We start from the raw sequence: 22,677 nt of genomic DNA, 5'->3' as shown, positions 1-22,677 counted from the left end.
GCAGACGCGCCGAACGTGCGACACGATTCCCCCCCAAAATGTTAGGCTGCCGCGTCAAACGTTTTTCGTTCGGCCGTGACTGGTCACGCACCTGCGAGGCAGAGGGCAGAAATCTGTGCCGAAGCCCGCTGGCCGGCCTAATTGTCCCCGTGCACGTCATCATTCCTGGTTGCCTTCGCCATACCCTGCACCATTCTCTTACGACACACGAACGACTCCCCGCGGCCGCTGATTCCCGGCTACGCGAGAGACAGGAGACGAAAAAGACAAAACCAATGGCGGCCTTGTTAGTCCGGATTAGCCCCCCAAGCCACTCGCAGAATAAGCCAGCCTCTGCGGGATCCTTCCCCGAACAATCCGGGCGGGCCGTCGGTGCTAAGGTATGAGAGGCCAAACACAAAGCGAAACCCTTCCCACCTAAGCAAGAAGGGCTCGGACGGGAAGAAGAGGGACACGGCGGTCCGCGCAGACGAGGATGCGAGCTCCCCCCTCTTTGGCGGGAGCGAAAGCAAGCCTCTCGCTGCCTAATTGGCCTCTCCCGCCACGTTTGCCAGAGTCTGATGCCTCGGGACTCGGTGGGCTAAAGGAAAAGCCGGACGGCAAATCAGCCGAGACAAGTCAAAGCCAAACCGAGTGTCCTGTGTGTGTGTGTCCGCGAGCTACCTGCCAAACACACGCGCGTTTCGCAGGTCCTTGGTTCCACGGACACGCGTGCGGGTTCCGCTCTCGCGTTTGTTCACCGCCAGAGCACGCGACGTTTAGATTGACGCCGCTACTAGTCCAGACGGTTATTCGTGTTTGTATGACGTTTTGGGGCAGCGTGTCACAGCTTTGCTGATCCATGTGTCTGATGCACTTTTAGCATCGGCTGTACTTTCTCGCTGTGAGTCATAATATTCGCAGCACACCTGACACGTTTAAAGAGGTTAAAAAGGGGATATAATAGACAGATAATTCTTGTAAATGAACTCCACATTACTAAAACTGGTCTTCAGAATTGTGTGCTCCACCAGTAAGGAAAACGGATTGTTATTCCCAATTTCCGGGTTGGACGTGCTAGGAAGTAACACGTACCGTTCTTTTTTCTACCACTTTTGGATTTCTCATATCGGACAACGCTGTTTGCGGTAAAAATGGGGCCAGAAAGTTCCGATGATCATCTTCAGTGCGCGGTACAATGTTAACTACACGGTGGGAAAAATTGTTTAAAACGTTATGCAGTCATTTACTCCCAAATCTCGACTTCAAGACCATGAAAGAGCTCCAAGTTTGCGGCACTACTCTATGTAAAATGAGTGTGTTACGTTTTAACAGGAAACAAAATGTTGCGTCTTGCATATCGGCCGCATCCTGTTTCGATATTCAGCGTGTGCGTCCCTTTGCATAACAATGTCGCTGATGGTGGCCATTGAGTTTCTCTCGGAGAAGGGGGAATTTTCTTTTATTGGCTGTTCACTGTCCCCGGTTAACAATAAATATGGCAGGCGAAAGATATGGCCAGGCGCCGCTGTTCGTTAGGCGACTCCTAGGTACAGTGAATTTCCAGTCTATGGCAGATATAAACCATTTTTATGCCTTCTTATTGCGTCATGCTGTTTCTTTTTATCTTTATTTTGAAGTGGTGGCGTAAGAGGACGTGCAATAGGTTGCGTCGGAGAGAAATTTATTAAAGCAGTCGCGATTCCCTTCTTGGCTGCTGCATTTCATTGGCGTTCGCTCCACTACAGCGTGTACCTCGGCAAGAAACGTCAATTCATTCATTTCACCCGCGCACGCACGCTTCAACCAGCTCGGGTGCATATTTATTGCTGTCGAGCCAGCGCGCTACATCCCCATTGCCTTCGCTGAACCCCATTTTGGTTGCGGGATTTATTTTTATTCTGTATTATGCTTTCAACAATTTCTTCCTATTCCCTTCTGTCTTTCTGCTGCTCCTACTGCAGTGTATGCCTCGCACTGCCAGTCTTTATCACGCAACGGGAAAGGAGAAACCGCCTGCATCCGGCGCACGCTGAGCACGCGAGGCGCATGCGCAGTGCCTCCCGTTCGCCCTGTCGTTATTCTACCCCCTTCTTTCTTTTATGTTAGGGTGGGACTCAGCAGCTAGAACAGGGGAGAGGCTAAGAGGGAAGGAAGGGTGGGGGCGACGAGGCAGGGGCCATGAAGAATTGAATCGCTCGTGGGCGTTCGACGAGGGAAAGGCAGGGGAGGACGTGGGAATCCCGGCACCTGCTCCCCGGACGGGATCTATGTTTTGCCCCTTTCCCCGTTCCTTCCTTTCGGTGTCTTCTGCGTCATATCCCCCAGCGTGCAACTTGTCCTCTTCATCTCTTGCCACCCTTGCACTCCCTTCCCCTTTTTACAAAATTCGGCTTTCTTTTCGCCCGGTCTTATCGTCCAACTCCTCGTTCTCCACTGAATTCGCTGTCCTTAAAACCCTCTCTTTCCCCATTCTCGGGCTTCTGACGGCCACCTGCTCCGCGTTTTTCTCTCCCGTTTCTTCCGCTTGTCTTTGCCTGGATTTCTTCAAACTCTGTTTCTTCTCGGCTATCCGGCCTCCCACCTCAGGGTAGCAATACGTCCTCTGTAGCTTTGTTCTAACTACTTTTTTTGCGTGTGTGTATTAAACGTGCATGGTCGGCTGTGGTGAAGTTTCGGAAAGTTGTAGGAGCACCAGTGTCAAGTCTTTGGCAGTGCTTCAAAAATAGAACTCTCGCAAAGAAAAAATGTTTACCTGACCGTGAAACGAGGCCATACGACTACCGCAGACTGCGAGGAACGTTCATTCAATTGCGAGTGTTTATATATTCTGTGTGGTTGCTCGTTGCAGCAGTAAGTCTGCATTTAAGGTAATTGCCGATTTTTCCTTTGCTCATGCTCACTCATCTTGGGGGCTCCCTTAAATTGGCCGACTGAGTACAAGCCTCCTCGGACAAACGTTGTGAATAAGGTTTGTGCAGCTCTTATCTTGTTTCAAGTGACACGCGCGATATGAAAATCAAGCTGTAACTTTTGTGCTTGTGTGCGTGCGTATAGCTTTAATGAAGAGAAGTTAAAAATCATTCAGAAACACCCGCCACACTGGTTCTGGGGTGGAAATCATACCGCACGCCACCCCGGATTTGGCGAGGAATGTGGCTAGACACAGGCACTGACTATTCCGCAAAAATGGGTTAAGTAAGCCAATAATTCCAATCGCATAACTCAAGACTTGCACATTAGACATATTATGTGACCGGCTGAGCACTACACCTGCGCGTTTAATAGTACGCGGTGCTACATCCAGCACCGTCGCGCTTGACGAGAGCGTCTACACCACGAAGACGTTCAACACACTGCAGGTGCGCCCGACATTACTCCGAGTGCTTGAGAGTAGTCTGCCGGGACTGCTTCAATAGTTAGTGCTCCCTTTTCCGATTCGCAAGACGTGACTTCGATTCCCAACATTAACGCTGCTGAATGTACTTTTTTTTTTCTTTGGCGCCTTCTGGCTGTTTCGCGAAATCGTGAAGAATGCCTGGAATTAAAAACCGAAAGGCATTGACATTGAAACGTTCAGTACCATGGGCCTGCAACAAACGTGAAATGGCGTGATAAATATGGCCAGGGGCTGTGGTACGAGCGCTCACTTTTTTCTGACGTGGTAGTGGGCATGAAAGTGGTGATACAGTCAGAAGAGCAAGTGAACCAAAGCACGGTAGGCAAATCATTTCCAGGGGCTCAAGTCATGGCAGAAACTCAAATAAAGCGGCGGAAGAAGACGCGGGCCCAAAGGAAAGAACTGCTGAATAAAATATGCCTTTACGCGCGCCATGAATGGCAAGGAATGTGCATCAAGAGTACAGTAGTGTTTTATAAAAGGGAAAACATCGCAGTGTGAAAAAAATAGTTGTGGCAAGTTGATATAAGCAGTTGCGTTGCATACGTAAAAAGTTCGCAATGCGCAACGCTACTCGCTTAACACTTTTCCCGCAATTTTTTTCGGCGCCAATTACCGTGCGTTCCAGTTTCAGTTCTCATGAGGTGTAGCGGATCTATTTTCCCGCCTTTCAGCTTATCGGCATGCGTGCCTGACGATACTGTTCTCGAATTCTCTCATAGTACAAACGCCAAAATGTTTATGACGACGCCATGAGTGAGTTTGTGGGAATGCTGTGCCGTTCCTTCCTAGCCACAGCCTCGACATCATGAAGAGCTTGCCGTCCTAATTTGTCGGGTTTTCTAAACGACTGAAATTCGGAGTGCCACACAGCCAACAGAGCGGCGTGTTGAGATAGAGTTTCAGCCCGCTGGCCTGGCGACTCCGACCTCACTCCCGTCGCAGTCATATTGGTAGGGCCACAGGCCTTGACGTGAGACATGATTACGGTTTTGTTGAGTTTTTCTTAAAAACGGCTATCTAATGCTTTTATTCTCGCTACTGAAAGGAAGCGAACCAATAGTAACAATACTGCTCGTGTGACGCCACATAAGCGCAAAATAAAGGCCCAAGTTTGAAGAACGCCAGAAGGGCAGAAGAATTTTTGAGCGAGCCTCAAAGTTGTCTGATGTGCTCAGAACAGCAATATTTGAATAGGGTATTTTTAGGACCCCTAATCTCTGGATGCGATTATTTATCATATTCGAAATGGGGCTGAAGTGCTGAAAAAAAAAATGAAAATAATTGTTGCAGGAGCTTTTTAACGGCAATGTGACTACTGTAGCGGTCCACTGAATGTACCTACAAGTTTTATTTTCCCTGCTTTCATATTTAGCACAAACAAAAAATGAGGTGTCATAGCAACGCCATACAGCACAAAACAAAGCCAACACATCGCCACTGAACCGCTCGCTTGAACTGCTGTGCTCGTAAACAATACAGCTGTCTATCGGCTTGGACACAAACCTATCACTAGCAGGGAATGACACTCTTACAAACGTTGAGGTTAGTTTCGCGTATCGTGTTCCGAGGAAACTTTTCTCGAATTCCTTGTTGGTTAAATCTCGTAGGAAAATTAGGCAAACCGTCGCCGCTTTGCACTTAAGGTTTAGTGGGAATACGCGCCTTTGTTGGTTTATCACATCCATGTTTTCCATAATAAGCGTACATATTTATACCAACTTGTTTTCTTTTAATCTCACTGTTCGTTATTGCAGCCCTTGGGGCAGGAATGTCCGCTGTATCACATTAAGGTTGTCTTCCCTTGTGTAAGCTTCTGTCTACACTGCCCGTTTAGTATTTCTTGACAGGTATTTTTTTAGTGCTCCCGTAAGTGGAATGCAAATCACCTTCGTCTCTGCGTCCAATTGTTTCTGCGCTCAGGCATCGTGAAATAACACCGCATAAAGGTCTGTTTTTACACAGCGGTTTCCGGTCCCACCCGAAAATACCATCCGCTGTTTTCCCGCCGTCTTTTCTCTGTCACGTGATTCTGTTTCCCTACGCCGCGAGCTATTCCCTTTCCTCGCACACAGACTCCCCGCAGCGAGTCCGGACGAGCGTAGTGGCTCGCTTTCAGGCCGCCTCAGTGGACCGCAGACACGCAAGGAACGCTCGCACCAATAAATGCAGGCAACTCTCCGCTACGCTCCGAACGATCGTCCCGGATTCCCATTCCAAGGCGACGCCTGTTTCAGGCTAGGCTTTTAAAAAATTCGCATTTTTACATTAGACCGCAGAAAAGAGGGTAGAAACACGCAAACCAGACAACAACAACAACAACGAAAAAAAAATGGTGGGGGGAAGGGGAAAGTCCGTGGTGGCTACTCGGTTTTCCATCCCGTCAGCAAGAAGAGGAGGTGGCAAGGGTTCAAGTGGAAAGGAGGAGATGAGGAAGAGGGGGTGGGGAGCAGTGTGGAAGCTCATTGCCAATTCATGAGCCAATTTGTAGATCGATGAAGGGAACACTACTCGCCTTCCAAGCTCGAACCTAGTTCTCTTTTATTTCGTTCCTCTCTCCTCCCAACTCGACGTCCTACCTTTTTTGCCCCCCCTTCTCATCTTGTGTGCGGGGAGGAGTGTGGGGTAAATTGCGCCCTTGCGCGGTGCGAGGTCGTGCGCGCCACCGTTCCATAAAGCGGCCGGAAATGGCGGCCGACCGACGCGCTCCGCCTTGAGAGTTGCGTGAGCTGGTATCGCCGATCGCGGGGACGTTGCGGAGGCTTTACGGCACCCGAAGAGAACCTCTTTTCCCCTTTTCACCCATTTTGGCGCCGCTGATGAGTTACCGGCCGGTCATGCAGAGTGCGCCTCCCGCACGTTTCCCTCTCTCAGTCACCCCGCTTCATTCCCTCCGGCCTCTCCCGTTCACCCCCCCCCCCCCCCCCCCCCCCCCCAACTCGCCTATTTCCGCGCGCGGCGTTACGTGCGTAAAACGCGGGTGTCAATCGGCCGCGACCGTATTTGGTTGGAACTTTGTTTTTAAATCCGATCTAATTTTTGTGTGTGTGTGTGGTTCCAGGGACTGTCGCGGACATCTTACTTCATCCCCATGGCAGCTGCTGCCAAGATGGAAATTGCAGCTAATCGTGATGGAATTTGCTGCTGAGATGGAAAGTGTGTGAAGTGAATTGCCGCCTTTAAATTAAGTGCTATTCGCGATGGCGAAGCGACGAAATATCTTTTGTGAGAGACAATTTAAACCAGCACGCGGGAAGAGGTAATATAAACGCTCAAGATTTGTTGACTTTGTGCGTGGAAAGGGCTAATGTTTAAGTAGACAAGTATGAAGCCCAAGTTATGACACGTTTTCATTATTTCCACTTCGGAAGGTTTTAGACCATGAATATTACGCACCTTGAAACGAATAAAAGTATCAATATCAATTACTGAAGAATTATGATTGAATATTCTTTCTTTCCCTCTTGCAAGTATTGCATCGGTTGTGCGCCATGACAGCGTCTTATTTAACAAAGTTGCATTAGGGAGACCTCTTGAAGGTATTATGTTTTTTTTAACTGCTGTTCACGTCGCGTACTCCACATCAAAATCTGGTTCCTTCCTTCATAATTGCGAATATCGCCCCAACTGCAACGTTATTATATCAATATTTCGATGTCACAACTTAAAATTTATTCAGAAGTCGGCATCTTTTATCGATTATCTTGATTTGTTTTATTATGGTTCAGAGGGGTCATAAGGGAAAGAACAAGAAACCAACCAAACTAATTCATAGGGGCACATTTCACAACACCGCACAAACATTTCGGGGGAAAAATTCAGTCTGTATATGGGGGCGCAACGTAAGCTTCGATAAAGCTCAGTGCGGGTGTCTCTTACGTAAAACGGTATGCAATCGCACTGTTGCCATGAGGACGAATCTCTCACAACTGGGAGCTTAAGCAAACTACCTAAAGGCCACGTCAGAGGTAGCAGGCCGTATTTTAGCGAATAAACAGTTCAATTATGCTCGCACGAAGATAGATAAACTGCAAAATGACACTATTCTAGGTCTTTTGAATGGAAACTAGCTACTGCGTGCATTAGAGAACAATCACTGCTTTGAAGTGTGTATTTGTATGCGAACATGTGAATCGATTCAGGAGCGAACGAAACGCGAACACAAACGTGGGTGCTATAACATTTATTTTTATAAGATTTCTATAAAAGCTGGTTTATAAATGCATCTGTAATGACACACACACACACACACAAATATATATATATATATATATATATATATATATATATATATATATATATATATATATATATATATATATATATATATATATATATATATATATATATAGAGCGAATCAGAAAATGGGAAATGAGGGGCTCCGTGAAAATAAGACAGAAAATAAGGGTTGGCAGTCAAGAAAACCTTGGAAAGCAAAGGGGAGGTTGTGGTGGGTCATAGAAAGAGATGAAGAATTTTTTGAGTCGAAAAGAAAGTGAATGCCCGCCAGGTGGGATCCGAACCCACGACCTCCAGAATATATATATATATATATATATATATATATATATATATATATATATATATATATATATATATATATATATATATATATATATATATATATATATATATATATATATATATATAGTTTATGACGAGTTTAAATTGGGCTCTCGCGTGTACCTTTACGTTATCCCAAACTCCCACAGGGTGGTCTCTTTATATGCCAACGTCAGCATCACATTAGACATTCAATTCTTTTCTTCCTGACCTCCACTCTCTTATTTCCTCGGTTCAAGACGTCCAAGTCCCAATCTTACAGCAGATTCTTTTTTTCCTTCAGCCCACCAGCCTCATTCTCTGGTATCCCGACACCCCCTAGAGCAAAAAGCCTTGTCACTGGGAAATGAACCAGGGAAGCCACTACGGTGATGTGAATGTAGCGACGTTATATAAAAAGAACCCCTCGGCAAACGTGAGCATGCTGAGGACAGAACAGGTAGGACCAAGTTAAGCCGGGATAAATATGAGAGGGCAGGCATCGCTTCCCGGGCCTTCTCACGCGAACGGTGTGGCTCTCCTCGTTCGCTTCCCTCTCATTTTGTAACGCTACTCGGCCCGCGAGCTGGTCTCCCTGCAGCGAACGACGGTCGCGCGGCCAACGGGCGTCCATAGTCCGATCACGTCTCGAGACCGGGGGCGACCGACACTGGATTGAGACCTGGCTGCAGGAAGGCCACGGGGTGCAGGGGCAGCCGCCTAACTTATATCTGTGTTTACAGACTGCTAAGCCGCTTTTCTGCGCTCTCTTTTATACTTCTTCCTTTGCGCCTGCGAAGAGAAACTGGAACGCTGGGTAGCGGGAGCGTGGCGCTAGCCGCGGTTGCGCCGTATCCGATTGAGGTACGCCCCGACCCTACAACATATACGCCGGCCGCCTCTTCGTTTCTTCTGCTTGTGTTCTTTTTTCCTCTACTGCTTTACTTCTACTCGCTCTGGGGTCGCCGTGTAACATCGTAAGCAAAAGGGAAAACAATGCCAGGAGAAATAGCTGCGTGAGAGATGATTAATGTATGTATACCCTGGGATGTCCACACGTCCGATATGTACTCTCTGGGAACGGAGCAATATACGCCTGCAGTTTTTCTTTAGCTCTACAAGAAGTGAAGTTTTATTTTTGTTGCACGATTTTAGAGACTTTTTTTTTTTTTTTATGGAAGACCCGTATTTCAATTTTAGGTGACATACTTGCACGCATAGCGTGCCTGACAAAATTGCGTTTTGAACGGAGTTTGCGAAACGCACAAGAGTTTGAAATACATGTCTCGTGCGCTTGTGTTTGCTTCTGAACGAGAGTGTTTACTCTGGCCAAGCGAAATTGGTCGGCCCAGGAATAGGCCTGAGCAGGTGTCTGTTTCGTCACTTCATCGCCTAGTCATCACCATATCCGCGCAGTCTGTTCGTATTACTTCACGAGACCACCAGGAAATCTTTCTTTCTGGACTATATTTCCTTAGTTCCTAATCTTCGAATTACAATGTTCCTACTGTTATCCGATCCGATTGTCGTAGCATTAATGACTGCTAAATTAAAATGGAACACTTGCCGGTTGAATGACTTCATTTAACGGGACAGTCGCCATCTTTAAAAGAATAATTGATCTTCTTATCGACTGCGTTTACTGCAGAATTATGGTGTTGAAAAATCGACGTTTGTTTTTGGCGATTGTATTGTCAGCCTGATCATCGGGGCGGTAAAATCTGAATTTTTTTAACGTTCATGGATGATTGGACCAGTTTCGTTGCAGAAGGAAGACTGTGTTCACTCTTTCCAGCAGCAGCATCTTTGGATGTTTGTTCAGTCAGGGAAGTGCAACTAAACATGTCCACGCACATTGAGGTGGGTGAGATGCATATGAAAGCTTTCATACAAGACACTCTTTCTTGAAAGATGTAGCTCGGTGTTAGACACCGCTGCAAATTGATGACGGGCGGCTACTTCGCCGTAGCCAGCTTATCAATCGCTTATGACGTCAAAGTGACATCTGTGAATTCACTCCTACGCGTTCTTTTTAATTGTGGGCGACCGTGTGTGTATTATACGTAGATAAATATGTACACGATTACAGAAATGCGTAGCGGTAATTCAAACATGACCTGCCCTGAAGGTGGCTCAGTGGCTGAGGCGCTGTGCTGCCGGCCGCTGGGTCCCAGGACGGGGCTTCCATGCCTGCGGCGGTGGCCGTGTTTCTAATGGAGGCAGGGCGTTTAGCAGGGACGCTGTTAATCGAACACGCTGTTAAGTGGTCACACTCGCGTGGCAATGTTAAGCAGACACGCTCGGAATATCGATGACCCCAAGTATTCGACAGTGGTGGTGATGACAGAAGACAACATTGCTCAATTTTGAAGAAAAAGGGCCTTTGGAAACTCACTCAACTTAATTACAGCCCGCCCGGTGGAAGCGTACTTTAAACGGGAAGCGTACTTTAAACGTACCTTAAATAATACATGTGGGGGTAAATGGTGTAGAAAATTCGGCCACATTCTCAATTGAGATGCAAAGACTGAGGGAATAGCGGAGCTGTCGCTCTTCACTAGCTTTTAACTTGGCATGGAGCCAATGAGGCGTGACAACCTTTTTAGACTGGTCTGCGCTGGAGGGCTGGGCTTAACCCATCCCTTTGCGGGGCAAACAGTTGCACGGTTCTTTTTTTTTAGGGACTCCTTCCGCCCTTTTATTCGCGCTTTTTTTGCAAGTTAGCCTCGCCGATGTTTTGCCTAATATTGTTGTCCAATCATAATTTTCGACGAGACATTGTTTGTGGGGGTTTATGCATGAAGTGTACACTTCACTACGGTTTTTGTTGGCTCGTTTTTCGCCAGATTATATGTTCACTGTGTCTCATGTTAAACTCTAAACGGACCTAATCTCCATGCTTTTGCCAGCACCACTGTATAGAACTGTTAATTGTCTGCACAAGGTGCGCTCTTACGTGTCCGTAAAATGCCGCTTTTTCCCTCAACAAAAACGTTCTTTAAACTGCACAGCGAAACTGTGCCTGTTAAGACGTGGCTGTACAACCGGAACATTTTTGTGTCTTCTGTAAATTGTCGCCTCTGAAATGCACCGGAAACAATTGAGCACGGCTTTATAAGTTGTAAGGATGCCATACTCTTTTGGGATGCCCTCCAAAGAACTCTTAAGAACGACATAGAATTGACTCCGCATAGTATATGGTATCTCGTATCACCCGCATAGGAGTGACGTGCCATATGATTGTTTTTTTTAATCACTCCGCATAGTGTATAGAAAACGCAAATGTTGGATAGCCACGATGAACCCATGGTTGCTTCCAGATCACACTTCTGCCAAATGATCAATAAAAACTTAAAGTTGTCTACTACCAAATGATTCTTGCCCTAACTGGTATCCCCTGCCTATTAGTTGTTGACTGTTGCCCCTGTTTTAAACCAAATGTACATAATTGTTCATCATGTTTAGTTTTGTTTTTCAACTTGCAACCATCTCGTTTATATGTGTACATAGTTGTATATATCATTTTCTACGTTGACCTGTAGTGCAATAAATACCATGTAAAAAAAGCGATGATAGCGCAATCGGATGGACGCCGGTTTCATAACGCGAGACACCGAGGTTCGATTGCGACCACGAAGGAGGAGGAATAAACTTTATTTCTATATTAGTTTTTGTAATAGTGGCAATGGGGGGTCTTCTCAGTCCAGAAGTCCCGGGGCGGTCGCTGCCAGGCGGGCCCTTTCAACCAGCCGAAGCTGATCGCCGGGGTCCGGGCTGGCTAGCATGCCTTCCCACTGCTCATGGTTGGAGGAGGGAATAGGGGGGAAGGATGGTGTGCGGGAGCACGCCCAAATCACATGGTAGAGTGTGCAGGGTTGGGGACAATACGTGCAGGTGGCGGAATAGGAGGTGGGGTGGATGGCGTGGAGGAGGGTGCCGTGCGGGTAGGTGTTGGTTTGAAGGCGGCGGTACGTGGTGGCTTCTTCCTTAGTCAACTTGTCGTGGGGTGGGGAAAGATGCGGTGTTCGAGGCGGTAATGTTCGAGGATGTCTTTGAATTTTTGAGGTACAGAATGGTGGACTTCCGACGGTGATGCTGGAGTGTTGGAGGGGAACGCCCGGTAGATATGCGCGTGGGCGGCAGCATGAGCCGCCTCATTCCCCTCCAGAGACTCATGTCCCGGGGTCCAGAGAATGTAGAGGTAAGGAGGGTTAGGGATAGACTGTAGGATGCGGAGGGCTAAGGGAGCTATGTGACCGGCGGCGTAATGGCGACAGGCAGCTTGCGAATCTGTGACTATGGTGATAATGTCTTGAGATGTAGTGGCTGCGAGGGCTATTGCCATTTCTTCTGCAGTTGTGGAGTCGTTGCCAATTACTGTTGCGGAAGTCAATTCAATTCCTCGGTGGTCTACTGTTGAAATTGCGAAGGCTGGTTTATCGGCATATTTGGCGGCGTCAACGTAGCGGGTGTCTCGTGGCTTGACTTGAAGCATCTTGCGAAGCATTCGAATCCGGGCTTGTCGGCAACCCTGGTTATGAAGGGGGTGCATATTTTTGGGTATTGGGGCGATGGAGATGCAATCGCGTAGTTCCAGAGGGATGCGTTGGCGGGGGTGATGGGTGGCAGGTAGTTGGTAGCCGAGGCGACGGAGGAGATGACAGCCAGTGTGTGAGAGCTTGAGCCGTTCGATCTGGTTGACATGATGGGCCTCTCGAAGTTCGTCCCAGGTGTTATGAAGTCCCATCTGTAGTAATTTGGCAGTGGAAGTTGTCGGCGGTAGCCCTAGTGCTAATTTATAGGCTTGCCGGATGATTATGTCAAGTTTTTGTATTTCACTATTTTTGAGAGCCAAATATGGAGTTCCGTATGTGATGCGGCTAATTAGGAGGGCTTGAATTAGGCGCACGAGGTCATTTTCTTTCAGTCCTTGTCGACGATTAGCAATGCGTTTGATGAGGTGCATGATTTGTAATAGCGTTCCTTGTAATTTATGAATAGTAGAAATGCCTGCGCCGTCTGATCGGATAGTAAGTCCCAGAACACGAATTGTAGGGGTGGTTAGGATGGGAGCGCCGTGTAGGCTTAATTGTGGGTCTGGGAGAGGTTGTCGTTTACGGCCTTGCGTGCGTTTTTGGAGGACGAGAAGGGCAGATTTTTCTGGTGCACAGTTGAGGCCGCGGGCTGTAAGGTAGTTGTCGGTGGTGTTAATGGCTTCTTGGAGGGCATCTTGCTGTTCCCCAATCGAACCCCCTGTGGTCCAAATAGTCAGATCGTCTGCATAAAGTGCGTGTTGTATGTGTGGAATTTGTTGTAGAAGTGGCGGAAGTTGTAGCAGGGCAAGATTAAAGAGTAGTGGGGAAATGACTGACCCCTGGGGTGTACTGACCCTGACTGAAATGACTGACCCCTGGGGTGTACCACGCGGTCGGGCACGAAAGGAGACGGATCGGATGGGGCCGAGGTTGAGGTTGGCTGTGCGATCGGTAAGAAAATTTTGTATGTAATTGTATGCACGTGTGCCGCAGTTAGTTAATTGGAGTCCTTCGAGTATAGCCTGATGTGATACATTGTCAAAGGCTCCTTTAATGTCCAGAGCTAGGATAACGCGTTTGGTTTGTGAGCTCAGCGGTGTAAGGACTTTTTCTTTTAGCTGTAACAGGACGTCTTGCGAGGATAGGTGTGCGCGGAAGCCAAACATAGTATGAGGTAGTAAGCTGTTTTCTTCGAGGTACGCTGTGAGCCGATTATTAACTAGGTGTTCATATAACTTGCCTACACACGATGTTAATGATATGGGACGAAGATTTTCTAGGGTGACTGGCTTCCCGGGTTTCGGAATGAGCGTGATTTCGGCATGTTTCTATTGAGGGGGCAGATAGTTGGTTGTCCAGCAATGATTAAAATAGTCAAGCAGTGCGGCTGTGCATTCGGGGTTGAGGTTACGGAGTAGTTTGTTGTGTATTCGGTCTTTGCCTGGTGTGGTGTTGCGAGTGAGGTTGCTGATGGCGAAGGTGAGTTCAATGAGAGTGAAGGGGGCGTCAAGGTCGGGATTTTCTTTTCCTTGGTAATTGCGAGGTGGAATGTTTGGTGGTTGTGTTGTGTGGTCTGCGTATTGTGTGAGGAGTTGCGCGTGGAGCTGAGTTTCATTGAGGTGGTGATTGTGGATCAGGCAACGGATGGTGTGGCCGGTGTCTGCTTTGCTGGGCTTAGTACCCAGCATGGAGCGGAGGATGTTCCATGTGGACTTAATGCTGAGAGTTCCTTGAAGGCGGTTGCAAAATTGTGTCCAGTTTTGTTTGTGTAAGGGTGCGAGCATAGTCAGCTGCCTGTTGTGTGATGTGGGCAATGCGTGTTTTGAGTTTTTTGTTGTGTTTTTGTTTTTTCTAGCGGCGGATAAGCCCTCGGCGGGCATCCCACAGACGTAGCAGATGCATGTCTACCGAAGGGTGATCTTCTGTTATAGCTAGGGTGCGGGTGTGGGTTTCGACAGTTTTGAGGATATCCTGGATCCATGTTTCAATGTCTTCAATTGTGGTGGGGAGAGCGGAGTCACGAAAGGATGTGCAGTCTGTGAGTTTAGCATGGCCAATTTTTTGAGGAATGCGGGTGTGATTGATGGGGAATTCAATGATATAATGATCACTGCCTAAGGTTTCGTCGAGTCGTGTTCAAGTGGCTCGTGGTATGTTGTGAGTGTATGTGAGGTCGGGGGTGGAATCTCGTGCCACGCTGTTGCCTATGCGGGTGGGGTATGAGGGGTCGGTCCAGAGCGTGAGGTGAGCTTGTTGGGTGGCGTCGTGCATTTGCGCTCCTTTTTTACTTGTTTTGGGATAACCCCATGCAGTATGAGGGGCGTTAAAGTCGCCGAGAAGGACTAGGCGGTGATGTTTCGTCGTAGCTTTAACTTTCTGAAGGATGGAATTTGGAAGGCTGGAAGGCGGGATGAGTTCAATGAAGGTATATTGCCAATTAATGGGAAGAGTGTGTGCTTGTGCAGTGTGTGATTTATGAACGAGTATGGCGGTGCGAGGCTGATGGGAATGTGTGTACGTTATGTAATTACGAAGTGATACGTGAGGTGTTTCCGTTTATTGTAAAGCAATCACATCAGGAGAGTGAAGTTGACTTAGATGGGTCAGGGAGGGCTGCTTGTTTTTATACGTACGACAATTCCACTGCCAAATAGTCAGTCCTGAAGGAGATGGGTGGGACGCCGGAGGCCTGGTAGACATGTTAGATGAGGGGCTCAGGCTGGCCGGATGGTGGGGTGACCTGAGAAGTAGTCGCCTTGGCTTTTTTATGGGGAGCGGGTATGGTTTTCTCCAAGTGTACGATGCGTTCGGCCTGTTCCTGGGTGACTGGTGTTAGTACAGCAATGATGTGCTCGAGGTTGGTGAGGCTGGCAGCCAGGGGTTCAAGGAGGCGGGCGACGGTTTCGGTAACGGTTGTCACGATGGTGGATTGAATAGTGGCCATAAAGGACGCTTGTGTTTGAGTCAGTTTTTCTTCGAGGTGGCGGTATTTTTTGTCGCAGTCGGTATGGGAAGGAGTTGACGCTGACGGTAAAGGGTCTGGTTCCGGGAAGGTGGTTGGCGGTGTGGAGGGGGTGTAAGGGAGGTGGGAAAGGTTTGGCGTGGACGGTGGTGGCGGATTTGGGCGTGGGGGGTTGGTAGATAGTGTGGAGGGGGGGTGAGGCGGTTGAGTAAAGGGCGTGGGAGGGCGTACATTTTGTTCTAACAGTTCGTGGACGATTTTTTCACGAAAGCGTTTTTTTTTAATTGAAATGCGCGCTCCCACACCTGCTCGTCGGCTCCTTGGCTGCTCGCCACTTTCCCTCACACTTCTTGGCTTAGCTTTTTTCTCCTCTCCACTTTGCTGCTCCGAGTTTTGAGCAACGCCACGTACGAATGGAACTCAAGCTTAAACAGCTTCGATGTTAAAAACAGAACCAAAATGAAAAGATATTTCTCTTCTAGTTGCCCAAGAGGCGGGAAACATATGTTGGCTCAATAATGTAATGCGTCTTCGCCGCGAACCTCTTCGCTTGTCGTGTTTAAAACGAAGCGAATCGGTCTGGCATGCAGACACCAAGTTTATTAGTGCGCCTGCTCCGCGGCCCTCTGTGATCATGGCCAGCGGAACATGTACGTAGTCACAACCACGTGATTTCGCCACGTCAGGCTATTCAAACGGATTAATGTGCCTGCCCGGTAATAGGAAATGGGCTGCGTCCATCCGAGGCGAGCGTATGGAATTTTTCTGGTCTACCATTAAGAATACCTCTTTATGATGCACGAAATGGCCTTTTCCGTCCTACGACAGTACCACAGGAACTCTCAGTTTTAGTATCGGGTGGCATACGCCACGTGGCGCATCAGTGCTCAAACGGACCTTTGAGCGATGTGGTGGCAGCTAACGTGCCTCCCGTAAATGCCGCGTACCTAAACTCTAACACTGCAGTGGTCTGGATTCTTTTTTTTTCTTCCTCAGCCATTTTTGCGGACGGATCAGTCTTGTTCCAAGGTTACTATCGCGCCGTGCTATAACTTCTCTTTTAGAAAGAGAGATAGAACAAGAAAGAAACAAACTGGCCTCGTAATGGACCGTCCAAGATCAGTGGTAAATGCCGTGGCACTCTTGGGTCCAGTTTCTGGATATGCTTTTCGGACCGATATTCATATTACAGTCAGGCGTGTAAATCAAGTACAGCTGTGGGATGGGTTGTAGAAAAATGACCGAGTCCAATAAAAAGCACAGAAAAGCAACCCAATCTCATTTACTCCCTCCCTCCCGAAAATAAAATAGAAGGATAAAGTCACGGAACCCGCAACAGGAAGACATGTGCGTACGCAGCGCTGCCGAGAGGTCAGCAGGGCACCATTGCAATCCGCAATGCGACGGCTGAACGTATTCGGGCGTAGCACACAGCGCCGCAATGATGCCACACTGCACCAGTTACGCGCATGCGCGCTCGGTTGCAGAAATTGGCCCGCTCGCCTTTCTGCCAGCCGTTCTGCTCAGTCCGCCTTTTTATTCCCGTCCAAATCCGCGGCCAACAGGAACGCCGGCCGCAGCGGCTGCGTGCCCTGCAGCGCTCGATCGTGTGCCTGGCTCCCTTTGATCCTCCTCCTCCTCTCCCCCGCCCCCCACCCCAATCCGTCTGCCACCCTCCACCGAAGGGGGATCGCTTCAGATAGGAGGGGTGCCGGATAATTCCGAAGGTACACAGAGGTCGCCTCTAGACACACGAGCACGCGCGCACGCACACTCGACCAGGCAGACGGCGCTCGCTGAAAACGGTGCCCAAGCTCACGTTCCGATCGTCAGCATAGCCCCACTTGGGGCCCTAACCCGGATACCATCCTTCTCCTCCTCCTTCACGGCGTTCTCTATATTCCGCCAAAACTTGCGCCTCGAACAACGCGCCAACCCCACCCCACCCAATTGAGGAGAAAACACACACACAGGCCAAATAATACTACAAAAAGACAGCATGGGTTTCTCCTTTTGATCCCTGCGGCAACGTCGCAATCCTCCTCCACCCTCGCCTGCATTCCCTCCCCAGTTATTTCCCCTTGTCTGCCAAATACTCCCTTTCGTTTCGCGCGATTTAAATTCCAGCCTCCTCTTTGTTTTCGCTCGCGGGCGCCGCCGCCGACCGTCCCTTGGCGTGCCCCCGTCCTCCCAGGACTCATCAGCGCTGTTTGAACGCGTGGGTACAGCGTGTGCGTAGTGCGTGCGCGAGGGAAGCTCGCCCAGCCTGCACTGGCCGCTTGTCACCCAGCTGCCTAGTTAAGTGGGCGCTCTCTGGTGCTCCTCCCTGTAGGCATCGCCCCCCCCCCCCCCCACCTCCCTCCCCTTGCGGTTCTGCCTTTTTTTTTACCTGACTCCTTCCCTGTCCTGTTTAATTATAGTTATTTTTCTATTCGTAATTTGTACTGATGCTTGCAGGGTGGCTACGCGTGAAGCGCTCAAAGCAGGCTATGAAAGAGATGCCTATTAAGTTATTCGATTATCGCTGCTGTAGCGGAGCCCACCCTGGAATTCCCGAAGTAAAAGAGGGCTCGAAACCGGAGTACTGCGCAACAGGGTGGACAGCTTTCTTGTTGTTTACGTGCCTTTTTGTTGTTCGCCACTTCTTTTTTTCTGCCTCGTTCTTCATGCTAGTAACACTTGACCGAAATACAAACCCAGAAGGCTCGTCTAGAGATTCAAGCACTTGGGTAATGGTACTGGGGAAAACAACCAGATTTATTAGTGCACAACATCGCTGCACCCACCATTCCCAGTCACCCCTGCCTGATAGAAAACTGCGCCAAAAAGTTCTGCTACGAAGCACGAGGCAGTTAAACAATTGCATTGAAGCGTTGCACGGAATTAGGTAACACGTCACCATTGCTTCAATTAACGGCGTGCCACATTCATCGGCCTCTCCACCCTCTTCTTTGCCGAGGAAAATAAATCCTTCCCTTCAAGAGACAGCACCACGATATTGTATACTAAGATGAAATAAGCCGCAGTTTTTGTCGATTCAAAAGCTACGAAGAATTACATCAGCCCATAATTCAAGGGAGGGAAGGAGAGACGTATGGTCGGGCTGCAATTACCGGCACGCTGTCGCACTCGTATGCCGGAAAGCCATCGCCGAACCCAATAATTGCCGGAATACCGGGTAACAAGCTTGTGAACAAAACTACCCCCTCTCCCTCACCACTGATGGCGGTAGCCGTGAAATTAGCTATAAACTTGCAGCGCGCGCGGAAAATGTCGGGGCATGAGGGACATAGGGAAGGCCTGTAGGCAAACCACGAATGTGGTTCGTCTGCAACTGGGTAAAGTATTAACTGCGTTTGTGAACGTGCGGATGAGCCTTTGTAAAAATGGTTACAACGCAAATGTGCAAACCAGAAATAAACGGACAAGTGCAAACTGACTCATCCCGTTTACTCATTCACTCATGACGCTACATACTGGAAGAAAGGTCTGTACGTAAAAAAATCTGCAGAAATTAATTTTCTGCTAATGCGTAGCATTCTTATGCCGCTTTTCCAAAGTGTGAGTTTTTTACAGCCAAATGTTTTGGTTTTCCTAAATCCTGTTTGACCAATTCTCTCCATTTACGCTATTATAACGATTACAGGTGTTACTTGCGCCATATCTGCGTTTTTTTTGTATATGAAGGACGTTACATGGTTCGCCATATTCGCTATTTTTTTGTATTTACCAATTTTTGGGTTTTTCAAAATTCTGTTCGTCTGCTGCGCTTAGTTTAGCGTAGAGGCCCCACTCTTTCCTTTTCTAGCTTACCTATCTCTTTTACCACCCTCTTTCTCCTCCCTAATCTTTCATTCCCCTCCTCCACCTCCCCCCCGCACTGGGTTGTATGCAGGTAAGCCCCCAGCTGGGCTCAATAATATTCCCAGTGCACTTCCTTTCCTTTTCACCCGAATCACTTAGTAGTAGTAGTAGTGTTCGTCAAATTATTTTCATTTACGCTGTTATACCGATTAAAGGTAGAACTTCCGCGAAATCTGCATTTTTGTGGTAATTCAGGGCGTCACATGGTTCACCATTTCCAGTATTGTTTATATTTTCTCATTACTTGGTTTTTCAAAATTCTGGTCGGCCAATTATCTCCATTTACGCTATTGTAACGAGTAAAGGTGGAAGTTCCGCGAAATTTGCATTTTTGGGGAAATACAGGGCGTTACAGGGTCCTGGCTGAGGGGGGGTACTCGGCAAAGAATGCTACGCATTAAAAAGTCCGTCGCTTTTAGAGGAGAATCGAAAACGGTGTGGTAGGTGTTACGCGTAATCCTGCAGGCAGCAAGCTGGCTCACGTCTAAAGGCATGAACCAGAAGCTAGCTTCGCCCCACAGCTTCCCGCCCTTACAGGAAAAAGAGATTAGGCGGGGCAAGCTTGAGCGGCCAGTTACACTATGACCGCTGGGGAGGCATTTCGGTGGAAGTTGAGGTGGCGGGTTCGGGCTGTGGTGTCCATGGTTGTGAGGGAAGATGAGGAGAAAATAAAATTGACGGGCACGGTGTCTGATACGGCGCAAGGACAGCTGTGGGCTCTGTTTAAGCGTCCTAATACAGAGCCCGTTAATATGCAGGGTATAGAAGTTTATCAAGCCCGGCATTTGAATTTGGAGGCAAACATGGGTAAATAAGCCCTTATGGATCTTTACTGGTGTGGTGATAATGAATGAAAGCTGTTACGGTGTATTAACGGAACAGTGCCTGCCGCAACTGTTTAGTATTTACCTGATTTTAGTAATGGGTAATGAAGCCTGTTTTTATTCGTAATTAGCAGTTAAAATTTGACATCACAGTGATGTACAATGCATGAAGATGGTTATGTAGTTCATGAATTATTTCTGGAAGAGTTGTCAAAATTGCCCTCAAAACTCGGCTAAGCTGTCTCATTGAATTTGCACCTCCACAAAATATAAAATCGCACGCACAATTTGAGATATTCAATTGTGTACACAGTTATAATTTCAGAAATAATTCTAACACAGCGCTTATATCCGTTTCAAGTCATCCTGGTTGCATTCCACACATCACGCATCCTAGGTGCAGAGTTATTTCAAGTACTTTACAAAGCGATAAAGGAAAGCAAAACCTTCGCAATATCCCGGTACATTCAGTTGATAGCAAAGATCAGCAATGATGATTGATGATTGCTGCGTTGAAACTAAGTCTTTTAGTGTAGTTCGGCAACCGCACAGAAGCAAATGTATGTTTGTCTAACTGGTGTATCCGTGGTGTTAGGTAATTAGCAAAAAAAGTCTACTGAGCCCTTTTGTTATTAGAAAAAAGGGGAACAAATCCGAGATCATTATAAAGTTATGAGAGTAGTACGCAGTTTTAGGACCATGACATGCCATATAATGGCGGGCTTAACATCCCCGGGTAAAATTCGTGTTGCAATATGTTGGTTTGGTAATATTGTTGAAGGCAAGTTGACTACTATGGTACAGTTTCAATTCGCCCCCACTACACGCTGAAAGGCACCCTACCACAGACATTTACATGTACGAATATTTTTCAAAAATGTATCCCTGTCATGTATATTCCAGCTTGTGAAAGAAAGCCCGTAGTCTTTAACAGAGAGAGAGAGAGAGAGAGAGAGAGAGAGAGAGAGAGAGAGAGAGAGAGAGAGAGAGAGAGAGAGAGAGAGAGAGAGAGAGAGAGAGAGAGAGAGAGAGAGAGAGAGAGAGAGAGAGAGGGTAGAGGGAGAGAGGGAGAGAGGGAGGGAAGTAGAGCGTGTAAGCGTCTTTATGAATCCCCAAGTTCTGTGGTTCAAGTGGTCTCCACAGCTCGTGTCGCGAGCTGTTCACGAGCTGTACCAGAAGCAGAGAAGTTCCCTCAGGCCTCTTTCCACTCATGAAACTTGATCCTGTCTCCTACGAACGATGCGGGCCGGGTAAGCAAAGCAGGACAAACTGGATGCGCCCCGGAAGGGAGACCAATCCTTTGCGACCGTCATAATCTTACTGGAGCGCGCAAAGCGATGCAGAATTCAAGTAAAAAGCGACCAGGATACTCTTCATTTAAAGAGCCGGTGAGCTGCTCGAGAGCGAGTCGTATAGAAACGACGCTCCTTGAGCAAACCCATCGCGGCAGTTGCAAGATGCAGACGACGAATGCGTCTCGTAATGCCGCCTTTTTGGTGCAGGTACACCACTGCTGGTTGCTTCCCTCCTGTGCCCAGGGAAGCGCAGAAAGACTGAAAAAAAAGAAGAAAAAAAAACGGGCATGGTCTCCAGTGGAGCGGCTGTCATCCGCGCGTGCGCTTCCCTCGCCTCCCGCGGCGCGTCCGCTCCTTTTCGATTTGCAACAAAGCCTGCCGGAAGGGACCCCAGCACGCACGGAAAAATGTATAAGCCTTGAAGGATCAAAACCTTGCGGGACGTGAAGCTAAGAAGGCTGGCGGGGAGGGCGGGCAATGCAGCCGAATAAGGAGGGGGGGAGGCGTTCGCAGTCTTCGGCGTGCCTCGTCTCCTAATGAGGTGCTCGTTTTCGACGTCCTTCTCCCACTCGCTTCCTCTTCTGCTTCATCCCCCGAGCTGCATCCCCTGAAGGCGAAGCAGCGCTCAATTTGAGGATCCGACCGCTCTCTCCCGCCGAGCGCCCGCTGCGAGCGCTCACGCACCGCGCTGGCGCTGACTCTAGTTGGCCGTCTGCGCCCCTTCCGTTGTGACTACGGCTTAAACCCCACCCCCACCTCCCTTCCCTACCGTCGCTATCGAGACCTGTCGCTGCTTTCCCCTTCGCCTACCGCGCTTATTTATGTAATAACGTGTTTGTCTGCGCTGGCGGCTCGCTGGTTGGTGCGACTCGAAACTTCCTCTAGCTGCTCGGCAACAGCGACGATGCGCGAGAGTGAACAGGAGAACAGGGTATTGATGCGTGCTGTGTACGCGTGTTTTCTCGCCTGTGGCCTCCCCCGTGCGCGGACGGGTGCAGTAAACCGTTGCAGAACATATAACTCCGTAAACTCGGGCGAAAATAACGTCTAGCGTGAACAACGCGGCAGAAACAGAGAGTTTTCCTAGAGAGACCTAACTTCTTCAGTACATTCACGACTCTCGGAAGCTCGCGGTTCAGACAATAAACACGGCATTTGTACGCAAAATCCACACAGGGCTAATGTGCTTTTGTATCGTTGGTTATAAAGAGCTAACATAAACAGCAGGTAGATAAAAATATTCGCTTTGTTTTATTTCTCTCAGTGCGTGCAAGA

At 48.4% G+C, this 22,677-nt stretch overlaps 1 protein-coding gene across 1 annotated transcript in view; it reads right to left on the bottom strand.

The window, feature by feature from the left end:
* The window catches only part of LOC144145765 (choline O-acetyltransferase-like), a 236,133-nt gene that overhangs the window by 145,243 nt on the left and 68,213 nt on the right, over nt 1–22,677 (bottom strand). The gene's annotated exons all lie outside the window — the stretch shown is intronic.

The sequence above is a fragment of the Haemaphysalis longicornis genome, unplaced genomic scaffold, assembly GCF_048455015.1.
Source record: "Haemaphysalis longicornis isolate Haplotype H1 unplaced genomic scaffold, Haemaphysalis longicornis Haplotype H1 scaffold_1, whole genome shotgun sequence".
Classification (NCBI taxonomy): domain Eukaryota; kingdom Metazoa; phylum Arthropoda; class Arachnida; order Ixodida; family Ixodidae; genus Haemaphysalis; species Haemaphysalis longicornis.
The sequence above is the reverse complement of the archived record's forward strand: the minus strand, read 5'-3'. Positions and strand labels throughout refer to the sequence as shown.